This window comes from Myotis yumanensis, unplaced genomic scaffold (genome assembly GCF_028538775.1).
Source record: "Myotis yumanensis isolate MYYU_CA2020_CCGP unplaced genomic scaffold, mMyoYum1.0.hap1 SCAF_11, whole genome shotgun sequence".
Lineage (NCBI taxonomy): Eukaryota > Metazoa > Chordata > Mammalia > Chiroptera > Vespertilionidae > Myotis > Myotis yumanensis.
The window spans coordinates 32,468,663-32,487,689 of NW_027223762.1; the positions used below are offsets into that span (position 1 = coordinate 32,468,663).

At 37.9% G+C, this 19,027-nt stretch overlaps 1 long non-coding RNA gene and 1 other non-coding gene across 5 annotated transcripts in view; both read left to right on the forward strand.

Annotated features, from left to right (window-relative positions):
* The window catches only part of LOC139019428 (uncharacterized), a 546,272-nt gene that overhangs the window by 115,048 nt on the left and 412,197 nt on the right, over window positions 1–19,027 (forward strand). The window lies entirely within an intron of this gene.
* Window positions 11,116–11,306, forward strand: LOC139020269 (U2 spliceosomal RNA). The gene has a single exon (XR_011473272.1). It is a non-coding gene; the product is annotated as a U2 spliceosomal RNA (small nuclear RNA).

The window sequence follows — 19,027 nt, forward strand, 5'->3', positions numbered from 1 at the left end:
TCCACATTTTTTCCTTACAATTGAGTGTATTGCACTTATAATAAGAAAAAGATTATGAAAATAAAGTTGTCCAGTTATTGCTTTGTCACTGCTATAATATATATTTCTTTGATATCCTAACATTTTAAATCTTAGCTTCTCACTAACTTCTCGATTCACATCAGTCTAATCTTACCAAAGATTCCTCTTCAAATCTTTACACAGTCCTCCAACTTCCAATTTGTACTATGAAGAGCTATTATGTAAAACTAGTTTCCCAGCTCTTCTTTTGCAAAGTCGCACCCACTCACATCCAATATATAGATGCTCTGAAGACAAGTACTGTGGGTGTCACTTGCAATTTAGATGATCAGATTTTAGCCAGGAAATATGCCTTTTCTCCCAGTATTCTAGTATGTATGTATAGTACAAGGTATATTGTATTGTTTGTGTTTAACATTGTTTATTAGTATCATTATCAGCATAGTAATGTTATTAATAGCATTGTCAGAAACAACAGCAATCACCAAGATAACGGCCTTAGCAACAGTGGCATTTACAGTATGCCATTATATTAATTATCACAATGGATCTGACAGGCTGCTCCTAAGAATTCACATTAGTGAATAGTTTATGATTTTAAACTCAAGAGGAAAACAAGAAGCTACATCAATCCTAATATGCTCTTGTCTTCATGTACCTCCCCCTTTTTCTAACTTAAAAAAAAAAAACAAAGAGAAAAAGATAAAAAACATTGCCAGACTAAATTTATTAATGGAATGAAATAAGTTGTTAGCTCTATCATAAAGGAATATGACAAAGAGTGTATAATTTATTTATTTTTGCTCCATAATTTGATCAGCGTCATTTGGCTGGATACAAGTAATTCATCAGAGAGAAATGTGTGTATCCAATGAGGGGAAGCCATGAAAGGCAGAGGAGTCTTCCAGATTTAATATTCTAACATGAATTAGTTGAGAAAATATTTTCCTCTGTTGGGGAAAGAAACGGCCTAACACCTGTAAGTTAGTTTTATTATTTTGCATGTTGTGGATTTTACAGTCATAAATATTAGGATACAAGTGGAATGTCCTCCTGATCTAAATAGCATAACTAAACTTCAGAAAGGAAGTCTTTTCCTCTTGGGTAAATTACAAGTTTATTGTAGTTTATGAAATGAACTCACCATCTCGATTCTGAAAGCTTGTTTATTTACTAATCAATAATGTGCTTATTAATTCTTGTGTCATTGGATAGGTATGAACACTCTGTAAATTAAGTATCCTACTGATTAGGGTTACCTAGAAAGCATCAAGTTATCTGTCTGATTATTTACAGATTTTTATTGCCATAGAGGATATTATCTCATAAATTCCTGCCTTTACTTTTAGTTATCTGAAGTAATTACTAGTTGAAAATATATTTGAATTTTACGAACTGTCTTCTTTGATGGTCTAGTGTTCAACTAGCTTCTATTTTGAAGGCATTAATATGTGACATGAGATGCTGGAAATAATTATGGTCAAGTAACAGTCAAAAAGTGCATGACACACACCTACTCATTTTTAAAGTACAGTAGGATAATCTTGTTTTGTAGTTATTTTTGGTGCCATGGAGTTAAACTTGATCAAGTAAACTGTTCATTTGCATTGTTCGGTTTTCATCTATAGTTGTATCTTGTGTTTATTTATTTAAAGTCTAATATGTAAATGTATAGGATTTGTTGAAGATATCTAACCTAGGGCTAACTCATATTATGGCTAATTTGTAACATATGGTTAGTAGGCAAATGACCTTTATCTCAGATCTTAGGAACTAAATAAGATTGGACATATTTAATATTGTACTTGAATTATAAAATAGTACTCCGATAACTAAATTAAAAGGGAAATCCAGGTTCCTTGTCAAATCAATATTCGAGAATTGGATTCAGCTGAAATGCAACTCAGGCAGCACGGGTGTCAATAATCGTGGGTGGTATGTGGAAGAAAAAGCAGTCACTGCTCGGTTTGAATAAGTGATTCCTCTCAACCTGGTGGAAGCAAATGGTGAGGAGACTTTTCATCAGATACTTTTCATAAAAATGAGCAGCGTTGTGTAATATTCTTGGAAAATTCCAAAGGAAATATGCACAAGGCGTCGGATAGAAAGCACATTATAGATAGCTCTGCCAACTTTCCTGGTTCGTGGAAGGCCACAAGTGAACAGAAACCATCATCCCAAGTCAGACTGTACAGCCTGGTATTTCAGTGCTTTAACTCACAAAATATTTCCAGACTCACTCTTACCTATTTTGATTTTTTTGGGGGGAGACTCGGTGATCATAGTGGCACTCCTCCTCACTTACAATGTTAAGGGTATTTGAGGCTCAGGTAATGTTCATATGACTTTCCAAAGAGGACAGGTCTGGGCCAAGGACTCAGGTGTCACACCTTCCAGCTCCGAGCCATGCCCATTATTTCATGTAACATCAAATATTCACATGTAACCTCTGTTCGTGCATTCGTTCCATTAAAGCACTTTGCTGCTGGGATTCAAAAGGCGAGATCAAAAGTGAAATTGTGATAAGTGAACCTGAGGGACAGCATGCTGCATTTGCTTTGGGCTTAAATTCTTGAATTTCTGGAAAGCGACTTTGATAATTCTAATGAGTACCTTCTTATCTTTTTAGAACTGTGCCCTCGTGGTGTGGAATAGTCTGTGGTGTTTTTTTTGGTGTTTTTTTTTTGAGACATCTTCTCTTGACAGAAAACACAGATTCCTCCAAATCCTTCAAACCCTTCTCTCAGAGTTTGGTCACTGCTATTAAGGAAAATTAACTGCAATCTAAAGAACTGGGCAGATGTTAAAAACCCTGATGGTCCCCACCAGCCAGGGGGGGAGGGGATCCTCTGTTTCTCATTTCCTGGCTGCTCTTGGCACGTTCCCGTGACACACAACAAACCCCCATTATAAAGGATTATATGATGAGTCAACAAGCATGTGAAAGATAGCAACCAAATGGTGACTCCCAATTACGTGAAAAATTACTATAATCACCCCTGCTGCAATGCCCGTCTGTTGGCAAAGTGGCTGATCCCCTTGAAGAGCTTTAGAAGAAAGCCCCGTGTATTAAATAAAAATCTCAGTTTTGTGTATAATCACAAAAATTAACACTGTCACTTTAAAAAAAGTCTAATTGGTCTCCTAAAGGGAAACCTACTAGGCTCTGTAAAGTAGCTATTATGAAAACGTTTAGCCTTTTGAATGTATTTCAGACAGCGTTGGTGTTGCCAGATTTGTCGGCCAAAAATTCACTAAGCAGATTTGTCAGGGGCTGAGGCCACAATCTGTGAAATAGACATTGGCATGGAGATGAAAGATCAAGAGAATTATATAGGTTTGGTTAGCGTATGCCAAGACTCCTTTTTAAAAGTAAGTTTATTTTGTACGGAAGCAAGCAGCTATCTTTGTTTGGCATTTCAAACAGTCCCCTTTCCTGCCGGGGAAGGAACAAAAGTGTTTCATTCATACACTTGGGGTGGTCGGGCGAGATGTTTGTGACATTCTGCTCTGTGTTTCCCTTCTCTCTCTGCAGTGCAATTCTCCTGTGAGGGTTGCGGATGAAAACCAAGGGCACAAGAGCCATTGATTCTGGTTGACTACCTTCCAGGACACCTTCAACTTCTAGGCCAGTGGTCGGCAAACTCATTAGTCAACAGAGCCAAATATCAACAGTACTTCTTCAAAATAGACTTGCCCAGGCCGAAAACCGACCTCTGCGCATGGGCCACGAAGTTTCAATCACACTGTACGTGTGCGCCCGCACGTGGTATTTTGTGGAAGAGCCACACTCAAGGGGCCAAAGAGCCGCATGTGGCTGGCGAGCTGCAGTTTGCCGACCACAGTTCTAGGGAGCGTGTCCCTAACTTGAAGGGTAGAGACACTGCTATCAGGCTTCTCTTCTCTTGCCACCGAGGACCGGTTCACATTTATAAAGCTCCCACTTTGCAAGTTTACACAAACGTCAGTGACCAAAAAGGGCTGGGTGCGAGACTTTTGGGTTCCTGCTCTTCTGCTCTGAACAATCCATGAAATCCCTCTGTGCTTCCCATTCCTTAAGTGAGGGTATGAATTAGGTGCTCTCTCAGGACCCTTACACGTTAAAATTCTGTGAATCTGTAAAGATTCAGGTCTTGTATAGATTCCAAACATAACCTTCCCAGATGCAGCAAGAAGAAGTGCTCTATATTGCCACAATATATGCTCCGATGTTTAATAGAGCAGTGTGCTTCCCCAGAACAGCTGGCGGGACACTGTTAAGCTAAAAAACTAGAAAAATATAAAATGTCTCTTGAAGTTTCAGGACATCACAGATAGGGATTTTTTTTTTCTATAGTTGCGCACACTGGGCAGATTTCGGTATTTACAATAGCCAAATAGAGTAATGACATTCTTGCACATTTACACTTTTGAGATAACTGTGGATAAAACTGGTGGTAACACTTCATAATTTTAATAGTGATTTTTGTTTGTTTTGTTAATCTTCATCTGAGGATATTTTTCCATTGATTTTTAGAGGGAGTGGAAGGGAGGGAGAGAGACAGAGAGAGAGAAACATCAATGTGAGAGGCACACATGGATTGGTTGCCTCCCCCACACACCTGACCAGGACTGGGGATCAAGCCTGCAACTGAGGTACATGCCCTTGACTGGAATCGAACTCAGGACCCTTCAATCCATGGGCCAACGCTCTACCCACTGAGCCAAACTGGCTAGGGCTTAACAATGTTTAAACAGAGAAAGTCTAGTGCATAGATAACTCTGGGACACCAAAAAATTAATTTACCTCGATGGATAGGGAATCACATGCAATTTGTATGGGCACTTTCAAAGGCGCTTACACTACAACTTTTTTCCAAGCCACTTTTAAATTATATCTTCATCACACAAATGAAATATTGCTCAGAGAACCGCTGACTGAGAGATGTGGCAAGCAGTCTTCCCAGACTTTATTCAGTATTCACATCCAATCACATTGGTAAACATAAATACATCACAGCGCTTATTCCAATACTCAAAAGTTATCTATATAAAGACAAACTACCATATATTCTCTGAAATAGATTTCTCCTCCATTTCTCTTTTTCATTTTGCATCCTGAATATTAACTGTAAAATTCATCTCTCTCTCTCTCACTCAACTAATTATAGACCCCTCCCAGAACCAGAATTTACCATAATTTTCCACATTTTCTTGAGGCAAACTCTGCCACATTGAGACAGAGTGAATGGCAACAGAAATTCTAGGAAGTATCCAAAAGCTGTTTCAAGTCTGACACCTTGATTGCTGACCCCAGATTCTCACTTCCTCTCTAGGAGCCTCTCTGGTCCCCTTCCTTAGAGGAGCAGGAAAGGAGGCTCACCTGCAAGATGTTTTCATGCTCGCATAGACACTAGGGGGTGTCCAAGGACCAAATGTATTTCTCCTTCCCTTCAGACTTGTCTCCTCAGTACTCCTAGGTCTAGCTAACTTAAAGCACGGGAGCTAGGGGGAAATCTATCCAATTAATTCCCCTTTTGTACTGAAATGAATCGTGCAGGGTCAGTTTCATCAGCAGGCCCCGATTCCCTTGGATCTCCGGCAGCAACTGTCCTCTCAGGGGCCAGAACCGGACATCACCCCATAATCTAAGCCACAGGTGACAGCTGCTCTGTTAAATGCTTTTTACCTCTGTGTTTGCCAGAATGTACGTTTACGTGAAAAGAGGTTGCTGATTTTTCTTTTCTTTAGTTTCAGTTTTGCTCTGCCGCACTGAACTGGCGGCAGCGGCGGCGGGAGTGTTGTGAGAAGACAGATCTTTGCCTTCTCATTCTTATGGGGTCCGGCTTGCTTTTCACTGTAGATTATTTGTTGATTATTACCTATTAGAAAGCATTTGCCCTTGCTGCTGTAGACATCTTCAGGCCTTTGGGCATGGGTCTGTTTATGAATACCTATTACTTCTTAATTATGATGGTTTAATAAGGTACGGCCTTCATTTTCATCTGTCATCCCTCTTCTCCTGTGATTCTTTTCCCTTTACTATTGGTCCCTAAGGGCATGTTACTGGCTCTTTTTTTTTATTGTTCCCTTCTTCCCTTTGCCCCTCCTGGCGAATTAAAAAAATAAATAGAATGCATTTGAAGGATGACAACAGTACTAATAAAGTCAGGAATTGCTTTCCAGCTAAATGCACTGATTGGAAGTCCTATTGAAAATAGTATAAACCTAATTGAAGTGGTCAACCCCTCCCATACAGGTCATGCTATGCTCTATTAAAATGAAGGTAAAACAAAGCTTGTGACATTTCTGCATTGCCCAGACTCACTTTTCCTAAGACATATCAATAGTATTGACAATAGTATTGCATTGTGCTCCCCAGTGACCTGGGCTGTCATCTGATGGTCCCGGATAATCCTTTCATAGTGAAACCTTATCGTATCCTTTACCTATAACAATCAACAAGAAAATTACGACGTTTCCACACCAAAATTTGAAATAAATCAAAATTATAGTGAATGAACTAGCCTAGAACACTGATCCTTTAGATAATGTGGATACTTAATACCTACCTAGTGTAGCTGTTAAAGATGCTAATACATTTCCTAAATTTATGGAACTATACAAATTGCTAAAGAAACGTCTGATGTGAAATTATCAGGAGAGTTGGGATTAGATACAAGAATCCGTTATTTGATTTCATTTTGGACAGTTTAAGTCGACTCCTCAAGAGCCATTAGTTGGTCCTAAGCTTTATTACTGAAGTCTCTTATATTTAGATGGAACTGACTGTCAGATTTGATGGCAAAGCACTAGCAGCTGGGAAACTGCTCTTCCTCTCCCCACTCATTTCCCAAACAATGTTTGCACTGATTAATACTATGCAACAAGACGTGACGCAGAGATTGCGTTGGCATTGTGTTCCGATGACCCCACACATTGTGTGCGCTCTGTGGTTCCTTTCGCTGTTCATAGTTATATGGGTTTATCAGAAATTACATGTCAGGCTCCCGATGAGTGTAATTGTATACTGATTGTGTATAGTTTTTTAAGCCTCATTATTAGCCTTGTATGCAAACCAAATAAAAGGGAAGTTTAAAAAAGGAAAAAGAAAATAGCTTCCACCGGACATCGTGTCAGAGCCCAGGTGTTTGAGCCTGGATGCAGGGGGAAAACAAAATGTTCTCTCAGGGACATCTGCTGCAGCCATGTGCTTGAAAAAGGCCCTGATGTTGGACAAGGCCCTAATGTTGAAAAAGGCCCTAATGAACAGGGGAAAGGAGAGGAGTGGCTAGGCTGTGGGGAGAGAGCTTGTGGCTGTTTTCTTCTGCCGCTGCCCTCCTTGCATGCATGATTCATTTCATAACAAGGCAGGAGGACACCGAGGATGCTGTGTGCATGTCCTCATTCATTTCAACTTTCATTAGTTGGTGCCCCCATGGCAATTTTTTCTGAGTTCTGTCCCTCTCCTTAGAATCACTCCTTTCGCAGAAAAACAAAACCAAAAACAGGTCAGCGTAGCCACAGTCAGGAAAGTAGACACAGGATGAGTGATGAAATGAACAGTGCTTTCCCTTCCCAGGGCTCCGCTCTTCTGCCCATTTACACCTGAGCACTTATTGGACACATCTACGACAGTTATTACCCAGGGTGTGCATTCTCTGGACTCACGAGCAGGAAGCTCGGCAGGGAATGCTGAAGTATTACATACCAACAACTAGAGCCATTAGAATTAGACTCGTCTCTAATGTGGGAAGTACTTAGTTCTCTTTTAAAAACCTTTAATCAGTATACAGTGGTTCAGTACACAGATGTTAGCACCAGTGTGAGGGCTCTCTAATTGTAATTTAAGTTATCCCTGCCTGAGGGCTCCAATCAAATTATTAGACTGTTGCAGCGAGTCTGTGGCTCTTGGTTGCACCTTGCAAGGGGGTATTTTCTGCGATGATGAGAAACAGTGGTTTCTCCTGGGAAGCAAATGTACCATTATGGACTTATTAGGTCCTTGATTAGATACACAGCTGATAAGTGAATAGACTTTTCAAGAGAAAATATTGCAGTTTATTTCAATCTGCCTCACTCAGCCATTAGGTAGTGGAAAAGGAAGTAAATGAAATAGAACTAAAGGAAATATGGATCCATTTTCTTACAAATGGTGGTAAAATTTATTAATCAATTTTTATAATTGTCATTAGCCTTTCAGACTTAAAGGTAAAGGCTTTTTCAATTTGTTTGTTTGTCGGTTGGTTTTGTTTCTTTGTTGTCTTTTTTTCAATGACAAAGCTTGCTTTCCGTTGAAAATTTTCTGACAGAACTACCAAGACATAAAGAGTTAAGCATTTGGAGTGATAATTAATTAATTAAGGGAGTCCTAGTAAGTTAACCTCTCGTTTCCTTCCTGAAATTCATGTTTATCTGATTTACTTTAATAAGTGACTTGCTATTGAACTAGTTTTACATACTTTAATTTGAAGATAATTACAGTACTGTAATTCACATTTCAGATGCACATTAACTTTTCAGACGATATCTAGGTAGATACTTCTATCTAGCATTTTGCTTTTTATTTTTTTGTAAAGTGTAACCTGAAGAATAATTGACTGGTTGTAGTAATATATTCTAAGTCTTTCTATTACTAGGAATTTATTTGATTTTAATTGTGGAACCATTGGTCATATTGAGTTCATTTCCTGTTCATGTTGATTTCATGAGTCTCTCCATTAGTATTCAATTGCACAGTAATTAGTCATTAGTTCACTGTGATGTCTTCAAACATGTGTACACTTATATTCTCATTTTCCACTGTTTCTATTGTCATATTTGAATTCTCTCTTTCTTAAGGAGACGAAGACTATGATAAAGAAGATAAAATGCTAGATCATGAATTTATTAGATGAAACATTTTGCCAAAAGGCCCTTAGCTAAGGCATGCAAAACTTGATGCATTGAAAATGAAATAAGTGGCAGCTGCCTAACCACACTTACTGAAGTCACTGAGATGTCAAAGCCTGAGATCTGAAGCATTTGTGATCAGAGACTAGAGAGAAGCTATTTAGCGAAACTTCAGGATGGCGCTTGACCCCACTGTGCACCTGGCTAATTCTGATTAGAGCGTCTTCAATTTCTGAAGAAAGGTCAGATTCCCAACTTACTGAGCTTCAATAGTGTATTGGATTTTGCCATTTTAACTAATTGTTGGGCTTCATAGATCTATTTCCCTTTTAAGAGAAAGTGTTCTTTAAAAATATATTGTCATTAGATTCATTAATTTCAAATTTGCTGTGTTTTTAGCTCACATTTAGCTCCTATGAAAAGTAAATATGTCATCTGTCATAGTCTGTCACAAGCTTGTAATTGAAATCCTTTAGAAAATTGTTCCTGCTTTTTATTTGAGCTGGCTTCAAAATTGTTGTCCTAATTAAATTGGAATCTTATATCATTTAAATGTTAGACTTCAGAATGAAATTATTTTTATTCAGGTGATAATGAAGGTCCTCTTGGTAGAGATCAAAAACTCTGCTTTCAGCCCTGGACGGTGTGGCTCAGTTGGCTGAAACATGATCCCATGCACCGAAGGGTTGTGGGTTTGATTCTTGATCAGGGCACACATCCAGGTTTTTTATTCCATCCCTGGTCAGGGTACGTACTCAGGTTGTGGGTCCCATCCCCAGTCAGGGTGCATACGGGAGGCAGCTGAGAGATGTTTCTCTCACATATAGATGTCTCTCTCTCTCTCTCTCTCTCTCTCTCTTTCTCTCTCTCTCTCTTTCCCTCCATCCCTCCCTCCCTCCCTCCCTCCCTCCCTCCCTCTCCTTTCCTCTCTCTCTAAAAAAACCTAAAAAACAAACAAAAAAAAAAAACACCCCTCTGCTTTCAGGCTAGTTGAGTAAATGTTCCAGAATGTTCAAGAAGCCATAGGTGTTGCATATAGGTTTCTATTAACATTTACCCTCTATACAAAATAAGAAGCAAGCGAGATAGGATCCCTGAAATATAGTCTCTCCTCCTCCTCCAAATATACCAGCTCTATAATAGCTTATTTTTATGCCCATTTTTTTGGTTGTCCAGTTGGTTTAATTCTTATAAAAAAGTGTACATAAATGCTCCTTAACTTTACTGTATATCTGAATCTCTCAGGGACCCTGATAAAATGCAGAGTCTGACTCAGTAGGTTTGGGGTGGGGAAGCAGAAGTGGCTGCTCCATGCTTTACACTTTGCATAGCAAGAGTGTAAAATGATCAATAGGTAAACAGTGATGAATCAGATTTAATATCTTTGTGTGTAGCGCTTTTTCTTAGAATTAAAAAATTGTTTTAAAATTTTAGGAATGATGCCAATCATTATTTTGACTTGGAATTTTGCTAAGGCATTGCTTATTTATTTTTTAAAGCTTTTTAAAAACATCTATATTTGATCCATTTAGAAGCAACTGGCTTTTGTAAGAGAAAAGTGTGTGGCTTCAGATTCCTTCTCCCTACTTAAATATATTCATTGCAGTATGCTTTTCCACATATATTAAACTTAATATTTATAAGTTAGCAGAAGGTATGTTATGACTATATCTTTTTTTATTTGCAATTACCTTTAAATTTGTTTAAACATCTGTGCTTGAGGAATTAATTTTTTTTTAATATATTTTTATTGATTATTTATGGAGAGGAAGGGAGAGGGACAGAGAGTCAGAAACATCGATGAGAGCGAAACATCGATCAGCTGCCTCCTGCACACCCCCCACTGGAGATGTGCCCGCAACCAAGGTACATGCCCTTGACCGGAATCGAACCTGGGACCCTTGAGTCCGCAGGCTGACGCTCCATCCACTGAGCCAAAGCGGCCAGGGCGAGGAATTAATTTTTATTTCTAAACTTGGTAGGGGAAATCTTTCCATAGAATAATATCCAATAAGTTAATGAAGGGATGCTAATTTCAGCATCACAAAGAATTGTGGAAATCCCTAAATATTCAAGGTGGCTTAAGATAAATGTCCACAGAGGACACGTGTCTTTGGTATGTGTTTTATCTGGAAACTAAATTAGTTCAACAAAACATAGTTTTTTCTTTTCTGTGGAAATGGAGTCTGAATTTCATGTGGTCTCAACTAAAATTATTCTCTGCTCATTTCTCGGCCTTTTGGCTAAGATCAAGTGTAGTATCTGTTCTTATCAGTTTAAAAATGGTTCTCTGAATTGAATTACAGTCTACAAAGGTCCCCAAATCTTTTTGAAGAATTCTTTAAAACTTCTCTAAATTTTAGAGACAGATTTGAATAAGAATGACTATTACCCATTTGTGAAGTAGAACCCTCTTGACCTTCATCCCTTTCTGTCTCTCCCTTCCTCCCTTCGCTTCTCTCTCTCTCTCTCTCTCTCTCTCTCTCTCTCTCTCTCCATTTCTGTTAGGTAAAAAATGAATGATCAGTATAGAGAAATTAGGAAAATAATATAAATTATGATTAGTCCCTAAAACTTATTTTTCATACTCTATTTTTCTTATGGCATAAAATCAAAGGAAACATTTTATACATGTCAGATATACCCTAGGAAGTTAGTTCACATCAGTGATTTCATTCCTAGTTAGATAATGTGTCAACTTTGAAGGAAATACTTTTTAAAAAATTTGATGTAAATAAAAGCAAAAACAAATTTTATAGAATGCTATTTAATTTTTAGATATAATAGTTTTTAAAACTCAGATAAGTTCAAGAAACTCAATAAAATGGATTAGGGAAGGGGGAAATTAAACAAAAAACAATAGCATACTTAACTCATCTCACACGTTGGAGCCCAATAAGCTTTAAGTAAATAAGGTGTAATTTCTCTTATGTAAAAGCAGGTGGTAGGATGGAAGCAACAAGATGTCTCCAAATACAGACCAAGACTTCTTTCCTCCATCTGCCTCTTCCTCCCTTTGCTACATGAGGAATTACTTATTCTTTGGGAGCTTCAGTTTATGTGTGTTTTTAACTATTCATTGAGAATGCTGATAACTCCTAACTCAAAGAGCCTATTAGAATTGAATAAGATAATATACTCCTCTTAACATTTGGAGTTTCTTGGCTCTGGAAATAAAGCAGAGAACAGAATAGGGGGAAAAAAAATTCTTCATATAGCTTACATTCTAATGGGGGAAGACAGACAAGAAAGAAAAAATGACAAATATGATATGTGCTATGGAGAAAAATAGGCCCAAAAAGAAGAGGATGGAGAATGCTGGGGCAAGAAGTGGAAAGATGGCAAATGAAAATAAGGTCATCAGAAAAGATTACATTTGAACAAAGGTCTTACTGAGAAGAGTGTTCAAAGCGGGAGAAACAGTAGGTGCAAAAGTCCTGAGGCAGGGGCATTGCTGGAATGTTTGAAGAGAACGAAAAGAAGGCTAGTGTGGCAGGAGAAGAGGGAGTGGAAGAGGGAGGAAGACAAAGTCAGGGAGGTAATCATGAGACCAGATCACACAGAATAAACTCTATGTTTGCGTACTCACAACTGTAAACCTACTTTTGCTCCATCTTGTATATCTACTGGCTATAGTCTCTGTTTCTTGGTTTAAAATACTTTTAGAGCTTACCTTCAATTAAAATAAGCTGTCTTTGTGCTTGCTGTCTTTCTAGTGAGTATATCATCATTCTTATTTTCACAAGTATTTATTAATAGACCATCTAAAGTGTGTGGTGCTATCATGTAAACAAGCTTCCCCTTGAAGAACATCCAGCCTCATGCTAATAGGCTCATAGCCAATAAAGGCTATTTAGGCGCTTAAATAAACACTGAGAAAATGCACACAGATTACAAAAGATGATTTATATTATGCCAAATATTGACAGTAGTGACTGATATAGATATATTTTTAATCCTCACCCAAGTTATGTTTTATTGATTTTTATAGGGAGAGGGAGAAGAAGAGGAAGAGGAAGGGGGAGGGGGAGGGGGAGGGGGGAGGGAGAGAAGAGAGAGGGAAAGGGAGTGGGAGGGGGAGGGGGAGAGGGAGGCATAGAGGTGCCAGAGAAATATCAATCGGTTGTCTCCCATATGCGCCCTGACTGGGGATCAACCCACAGCTCTTTGGTGCACAGGATGACGCTCCTACCAATGGAGCCACTGAGCCAGAGCAAGAGCGATTTATTTTTCAAGTTTTTTTTTTAAATGTGTTGATTAAATTAGCAACTGATTGAATATTAGACCATTTGGAGAGTCTTTACCTATTAAATGTATTAGAAATGTAATGAAATTCAATTTTGTTTCTCTTTCCTATTGACATTGTTTTTTCATGTGGCATCCCACATTGTTCCATGGCTGGGCAGGTCCGTAACATATTTCTGTTTCTGTTTTATTGATTGATTTCAGAGCTCTTGTGTGCAGTGAGTGCCTCTATCCACCCATGTTGCCCACTTACAGCTCCAAGTTTAGAAGTAGCACAACAAAGATTGGATGTCTTGATTATTTGCTAATGAAACATTTTGGCTGGAAATTTGCCCTCAGGAAAGCAGAATGCTCTGATTAGAAATGTGTGTTTTCAATGAAACCTTTTGCTGAGTGAATCTAATTTCACTCAACGGTAATGAACATCTATATGTATTGGTATATTTCTTTCTCAAGGGTTAATTTTCCTGTCCTGTAGTTATAGAAAGAGCACTACTTGAAAACACAGCATGTAGGCATGTGTTTTAGTGACCATTTATTAGAAAAACCTGTAATAGTAGGTGTTAGCTAGCACTTAGGTGGTAGTCATATTGCATGTGTGAATGTATCAAAGCAATATGTTATACACTTAGTGTTATATGTTAACTACATCTCAATAAAAAATTAGAAACTAAAGCATGTATATGTAAAAAAGAAAATACCTGTAGTACTAGAGAAAACTCTTGTTGAAAGAATCTTGCAAGACCCTAATTATCTTTGTCAAATTTTATTTAAAATTAAAAAGCATTATAATTTAGGTCATTTTTTTTTCTGACACAAATAAAATTAATTATATCTAGAATTATATTTCTAATAAAAGGACATTTTTCATAAAAATAAAAACTGCTCACCTTTCATTATGACCAAGTTCTAGTCTGGATGATTGTACCAAGAAGTCTAAATTCTCATGGCATAACACAACAAACTTTTGTTTCTCCTTCTTGACAGTCTAATTGCGATGGGGGTGCTTTACTTCACACAGTCATTTAGGGACCTAGGTTTCTTCCATCCTGTGGCCTTGTCTCTGGAAGACTCAGTGCCCTTGGCTGGTTCATTTCTATCTAGACAGAGAGTATGGAGGACAAAAAACAGCATGACAGATTGGTAGGAGTTTTCAGATGCCAGGTCTAGAAATAACATATATTACTTCAGTCTATCCAGTTATCTGTCTACCTAGCCAGAACTCAGTTATGTGGCTCCAACTAACAGTGGGGCTAGCTCAGAAATGAGGTTTAGCTGGGATTCCAAGAAGTGAATACAGTTGTCTTGCACGTAGCAATCTGAAAAAGACCCTGTTAAATTTACAACCCAAAACTCTCACTATACTGAACCTCTCTGTTTCCTGCAATTTTTCTTCATGCTACTGGCTTCTCTACCTACTCTTCTCTCCTGGTGTTTACCAAATTGTGGAAACTGTGAGATGAAAGACAGTTGCAGAACTTAAAGCTGATGAAGTGAGTAAGGTTATTTTTATTATTTAGGGAGATATGTATAAGTAACATGTATTGGTCCCTTTTATCAGTTGCTCTGAACATTGCCAGTCTCAATTTTAGCTTGCTTTTCTCTGTATCAGAGGCTGACATCTATTAAAAATGAGTCCCAGCATGCCATGCAGGCTTATGGGAATTCTCAGAAGGAGATGCTGGTATGTTCTTCTATTGTGGTTCTGCACAAAAATAATTCTAGAGTTAACATTTATTGAACACCTACTATGGAGCTATGCTGAACCCTTTTGGAATATTAATCTTATTTAATCCTCAGAATAACTATGATTTAGGATTTTTCCTATTTGGAAGGAGGGAAGACTGCTTTGATTAAAAACCTGGACCTCTTTGACTCTCAAACCTGTGTACTTCCCGTACCATGCAGTCCAGTGACTGTTCTTCCCTCTCCTTCCGTCCCCCATTTCAACTCCCCAGCTGTAATGGCTGAAGGCCTTACCCAAGGCTTATCATGTTTGACCATGTAGACAGAGTAATTGCTTATCAAAATAATCAAATCTTGTTGTGTGTATAGACATAGGCTGAACCCATAATCCAGGCAGTGTACTCAAATCTGGATTTAGAAAACTAACTCAAAAAAGAGATCTGTAAATTATATAAACATAATGAGAAAGATAGCACAGGCATTCTGCATATGGTTATAAAAAATTATTTAAAAAGATGAATGAGGCCCTGATAAGTTTGGCTCAGTGGATAGAGCGTCGACCTGCAGACTGAAGGGTCCCAGGTTCAATTCCGGCCAAGGGCATGTACCTTGGTTGCAGGCACATCCCCAGTAAGGGGTGTGCAGGAGGCAGCTAATTGATGTTTCTCTCTCATCCATGTTTCTATCTCTCTATCCCTCTCCCTTCCTCTCTGTAAAAAAATCAATAAAATATATTTTTAACAAAAGATGAATAAGGAAAATGAACTTAGTGCTGTTCCCCTAAATATTGGGTTCATTTTCCAATACATTTTTTCTTTCCTTTTTTCTCCTCTTCACTCTCTTTCCCATTCATAGTCTCCATTATTACTGACAAAGTAAACCAAAAGAAAAAAGAATAGAAAAGGTTACTTTTTCCTTATCCATGGCTCCAAATAAAATAGACAACACTATCAACTCCTATAAAGATTCCTCTTTGCTTCCATCTGCATAGCTGATCTAATTATACTAATAAAATGAGAAGACAAAGGGAGATATTATACTAACAAGTGAAGTTTTTAACTTGCACAAGAAACATTTCTAATCCCTGTACCCTCCACTCTCCTTTAAACAGTGATTTCACATCCCTTGATGCTCAGCAGGGGGAGTGGCATTCGCCACCCCATGGCAAAATGGATCTGCATGCTTCTGCGTAAAATTGGTCCATGTGTGAATTAGCTTTGAGTTGTATTGTGTTTCTTATACTAATATAATATTGTTCTAGTGCTTGCCCCTGATTAAAGAAATACATAAATAAATAATTTATAATTTAATTAATAAGGTATAATATGCAAAGCACAGTAATTTCAAACAGCTTGTAATGTCTCTAATGTACTTTCAATTTTTTATTTTACATAAGGGCTATATTCATTATGTGGTTATGATAAACATACTAATGAATTTTATTACAGGAACAAATTTAAACATGTAAATGAGATCAAATAGTATTAAAATGCAAGCGATGGTGAAACTTATTATAAACTAACCTTGCCAACATACATGGAATGATGTTATTTTAAAACTTTGCAAGTTGTATTTTTTAAACAAAGGCAATGCTGTTTACAATGTCCCTGAACATAAGAATTTGTGAACTGCATGTTTTATTCTCACATGAACTCCTCAAACACACACACACACACACACACACACACACACACACAACACCAACCCCAAAAAACCCTTAACTGAAATCCAGGGTTTGCGTGTAACTTTGGATGACAATTAAAATCCCTTTTCTTGTTCCAGTGAACAGTAATCTGTGCATAATTACATTCAAATGAGATATTAGCATTTTTTTGTGCTTACTCTTTGTTAATTGCAGAGTTCACTCACCATGGTGATGCTTTTGATGGAATCAGGCAACCTTATTGACCTGATGCCGTAAGGCATGTTGGGAAATTCGGCTGTATTCTTCATTTTTTTTTTTTTTGGCATTTTGAGGAGTCCTGCTGCTTTTATTACATTCCTGACACTTTTGTTAATAAATCATTGCAAAGTTAATGAAAATTGCATTCAGGCATATCCAAAATAATTGTGTCCTTTGTCATGCTAATAAATTGAAAGATGTTGATCCAATGGGCGAATGCATGCCCATTATGGAGAAGTTTGTGATATGGGTGCCTGTTGCACTCACTCACACTTTTTCCGTGGCATATCGTTCCATGTAAAATGTGAAGAGGAAAACAAGCCTCAATATGTTTATTTCATACTTTATACTATGAGCCTTTAATTAAGTCAGCAAATGGGTGAATTATGTCTACACGGAAAGATAGACGTATTTGCACTATGATTTATGAAAGGTTGTTAATATCGATAGGAATCAGCAACAGTCTAATATCAGACTCTTGAAAATATGAAAGCCCTGTTTGACTGACCTTTCTCTCATGCCTGGGGATCTTTGCACATTTATGTATGACCCGCTTGATTTTGAAATGACAATGATAATAACTCAACATTTGTTTCCCAAGGATTCGCCTGTACTCATTTAGAAGGCAAGTGAAGAAATGCTATTTGAAAAAAAATTTTTTTGGGGGGTGGAAAACATTAGACCTTTCATTCACGAAACCTTAAGTGTACAAGGATGCGAGTGAGTATGTTTGGTGGATAAACATAGTGACACTCACACACATAGGGTAGCAGGTTTAACTGTTGAGATAAGGAAGAGTATTCAGTTCAGAAATATTTAAACTCATAATAGATTGCATCATGTATATACAATTTTCAAATTTATCTCAAGGAAGAACTCTAAGTAATTGTTGTCTTGGGGAGTTCTTAATTTATGCACTCGCCCATCATGCTGGTTTTAGGTAGGTATTTATTCTGCTATTCAATCAAAAAGCATAGTTTCCATAACAACTGCCCCATCAGATGAAATGTACAGCTTGGTATTTGAAATACAGGACTTCTTAGGAGATATGCTGCCTGACATATTGTGTTGAACTTGTGTTCCTTTCATTCTCTTTAAAGCTAGCAAGATCTGTGTTTCTATAAAGGACCATTGCAGTTTTGCATAATTATTACAATCCATCTGCACATTTCCAGGATTTATATTAAAGTAATTAAAGCCATTTTGTATTAGTGGGTGCTGTGTGGAACCGGCTTGGATGCAGGAATCTAAAAGTTCCCACTTGCCTGCTTGCTGTGCTGTAATTTGGAGAACAGAATGTTCCGTAAATGAGGTTTGGGAATACTACATTTTTTTTTCTTTCTTTCCTTTCTTTGCAAAGTAACTTTTTCTCCCTCCAGTGGAAAATGGAATAAAAGGTTCACCTAGGGACTGGAATTAATGTAGTCCTTCTGCCGAGGGTTAAGAAAGAGCAGAATCACAGCTAGCAACATTGTGCAAGCCCTAATATATTTTGCTTTTTCTATGGAGAAATAATAAGCTTGTGTTTCTAAGGCAACTTTCTTCCAAAAAGCAGCAAGCAATTTAATTTATATTCTCATTTTCCCCAGCAGTATTTGTTCAAGGTAAATGAGGGCCAATATTATTAACCCCATTTTATGGATGGGATGATTGAGGCAGACAGATAATGTTGTACAGAGCAGATAATGAGGCAGATAATGATGTACTGGGCAGGGGAGAGGAACATCACAGCAGGAGTAATAACTAATACCTGTTCTATCAAACCCACAGGAAGAACTAACTGAAAGTGCAATGCAGCAGTTGCTGAGAAAAAAAAAATCATATAAGTTCCATGAACTTTCAAAGGGATAGTTTGGTACAGATTCAACCGCTTCTGCCCTCCACAAATCCTTGGCCTCTCCAGGGCGGTTTGCAAAGCGTAGGTTTGATTCTTGATGTTCGGGATCTGTCTCATAAGGACCTGGGATTCCTCTGGGTGATCCGGAGGAGGCTCCAGGAGGCAGTGCCACCCAATTAAGGAGACAGCATACTTAACAGAACTTAATCCACATTGAAAAAAAAAATCTAGGTGTCTGTCCTCAAATTGTTTCCTAAATGGAGAGACTTCTTATATTTTCTCCTTGGAGCACTCTTTCTTGTTATCAAAACTTTCTTCACTGTGAGAGGAGAGAATGGGTGACGCTGAGCACGTTCCTTCCCTGAGCCACTGATCTGCCAGGCCATTGTTGTCATGCGTCCTAACAAATGGTTATTAAGTGGCCTTTCTACGGTCCCATCATATGCCCATAAAGCTGGGCGATG